Here is a 3,037-nt window from a genome sequence, read left to right as displayed (position 1 = left end):
GCCAGAGCATTGGCAGTAAGGTGTTTCCCATTGTTGACGAATCTGACTTCGCTGTATTTACTTAATAGACTTAACTAATAATAATAATAATAAATAGCAACTGTTTTCAGAGTTACGGTTTTGAAAATTTGCTAATGCTACCTACTCGTTGTAATAAACTAAATGAGGGCACACTACTAGATAATGCGCTAAGCAACATGACGTCACGGCCAGAGGCTGGTATCCTTAATGTCGACATAACAGATCATTACCCTATCTTTGTTTTCTTCAACTCAAAGCTGCAGTCACCCACTTTTTCATACTTCAGCTACGTACTGAACAAAGATGCCTTTTTGGAATCTGTGGCTAAAACTGACTGGTCTGCTGTTCTTGAAGATAATGATCCGCAAGAAGCGTTTTCTCAGTTCTCCGCAATTTTGTTATTAATCGATTCACATACCGTAAAGAAAAAATGCAAGAAAATCATCTCCCTTCCTCAACACCCTTGGTTGAATGCTAACATACTAGCCAAAATGCGGAAACGTGACAACCTATATAAAAAAAACTACAAGGCAAACTTTTAATGTCGCCCTCTCATCACGATATAAAAAAAATTTGCAACGCACTGAACAGCAAAATAAAGAATGCAAGGAAGAGCTGCTATGAGCACAAACTTGGTCAGTCTGGCAGCAGCTCAAGACGAAAGTGGCAAGTCTTAAATTCCTCTTTGCGCAGAAATGAACAACTCTCATTTATCGATACCATCACAAACGATCACATTACATATGATAACCATTTCAGATAGCAACAGCGTTCAGTGATGCCTTTTTCCCGGACAAACCAGTTATCAGTAGCCGTCCTTTGTCACTGAATTGTGTGCCGCATTCATTTTTTCTTTACCCTACAACTCCCCATGAGGTTCTTGATGTCATTCGCACGGTGAAAGTAACCAGTGCCGGTCTTGTAACATAATATTCATCCTAGTAACATAAAACTAGTTGCTCATCTCATATGTGATGTTTTATGTTTTATTATCAATTTAATATTCAGGACCGGCATTTTTCCATCTGACCTGAAACGAGCAAAGGTAATTCCAGTTTTTAAGAGAGGCGATCGTTCTTTAGTAACAAATTACCGCCCAATATGTATACTGCCATATTTTAGTAAAGCGATTGAAAAGCTGACTGTTCCTAGATTAACCAGTTACCTGACTAAATATAATATTCTTTCCCATTCTCACTATGGTTCTCGTCCTGGCTATTCGACCGACCTTGCGCTTATCTCCCTAACGGATCGCTTAAAGGAAGCTATCGATAGAGGGTATTTTGCCAGTTCAGTTTTTATTGATCTTACGAAAGCTTTTGACACTATTAACCATCAATTTTTGTTTTTAAAGCTGGAAGCTATAGGCATAACTGGGCCAGCACTAATGTTACTACGAACCTATCTGCAGGATAGACATAACATAATTAAAATTTCGAATGTTTTTTTTCCGAAGTTAAGGTTATTAACCTAGGGGCACCGCAGGGTTCCATTGTCTAACATCCTGTCTCACTGTCTAACATCCTCACGCCGACGACACAACCATTAACTGCTATAAAAATATTTCTTGCTTGGTTACTAAACTTAATAATGACCTAGCTAAGGTTACAAACTGGTGTATCAACAATAATCTTGTTATTAATCCCTCGAAAACCAAGTTTATTGTACTTAATTCCCCCCCAGAACCCATCTTGTTCGGTTCCATTGCTGAATCTTGGTTCCCATTTACTCCCTTCTAGCACTCAGTCCTCATTCTTAGGGGTAGAAGTAGACTCTAACCTCAAGTTTCGTCATCATGTCTCGAATATTAAAAAGAAAGTTGCTTACGCCATTCGGTTACTGATCAGAGCCCCCCAATTCTATAACCGTGCTACACTTGTCTCGCTATATTACGCTTTTATACACTCACACATTAACTACTCCTTAATATGTTGGGGAAATACATGTAATATTCACCTCAGTTCACTTCAAGCTTTGCAAAACCAAGCAATTAGAATAGTCACCTCTAGTCCCTATAATACTAGCGCTCTCAAATTGCTACACCCTAATAACATTCTGTCTGTCAAAGAAACTGTGTTGTGTAATTTGGGTGTACTTATTTTCAAGTTATTGAATAATCAATCTCCTGCATATATAATTCCTAAAACATGCCTGATAAACGCTAGTGTCACTAGATTTGCTTTAAACCACAATCTCATTTTACCTCAGGTGCGCACCAACTATGGCAAACAATCAGTTCATTTTTCAGCTTTTTCATTTTGTAATTCCATACCACTTTGCGTCAAGACTTCGCGTTCAACATCCATATTTAAGGAAGATCTGAAGAATTTTCTTCTAACAGAAAATACTTAACATTAACTTTTTCTCTTCTTTTTCACCCTTATTACTTCAAATATTCCGCTGTTATGGAACCTTTCATTTTTATTAATGGTCATGTATATTCCGAAGTTTTTGTTGTTGTTTCTATTGTTCCATTAATGGTCATGTATAATTTGAAGTTTGTTTTGTTGTTGTGGTTTGTATTGCATGTGTGGGTAAAATTTTTGTCCGTTACTGTCAATTTCGTTTAGGTCATTTAGTTTTATTGCATTTGCTCCTTGGGATTGCATAATTTCTTTCGTTAGATTTGTTGTAACTCCTAATGTTGTTTTGCATTCCCTATTACTTTCTTCCATGTTTCCTTATATGTGATTTTAATGAGCTGATACTCGTTGCTTTAGAAAACGCATATTTATAAATAACAGGAGGTCCCGATACAGTCATTGACTATGGGACCTCCTTCTGTATATTATTGTTTTTTATAACCTGTAATGTATAGTAAATAAATCAATTTCAATTTCAATTTCTCGTATCACCCCTTCACAACGCCCCCTGTTCGCACATACAGCCGAGTAATCGGCGTTTTCGGTAATAATCTTAAATGTGACGATACAAAGTAGGATATAGACGCATAGTTAGTCAGCAGAGCGTGCCTACCCAATGCTAGCAATACTGATACATTTTTGTCGGCCGGCCA

Source organism: Dermacentor andersoni, chromosome 1, assembly GCF_023375885.2.
Source record: "Dermacentor andersoni chromosome 1, qqDerAnde1_hic_scaffold, whole genome shotgun sequence".
Classification (NCBI taxonomy): domain Eukaryota; kingdom Metazoa; phylum Arthropoda; class Arachnida; order Ixodida; family Ixodidae; genus Dermacentor; species Dermacentor andersoni.
This window is presented reverse-complemented; position numbering follows the sequence as displayed.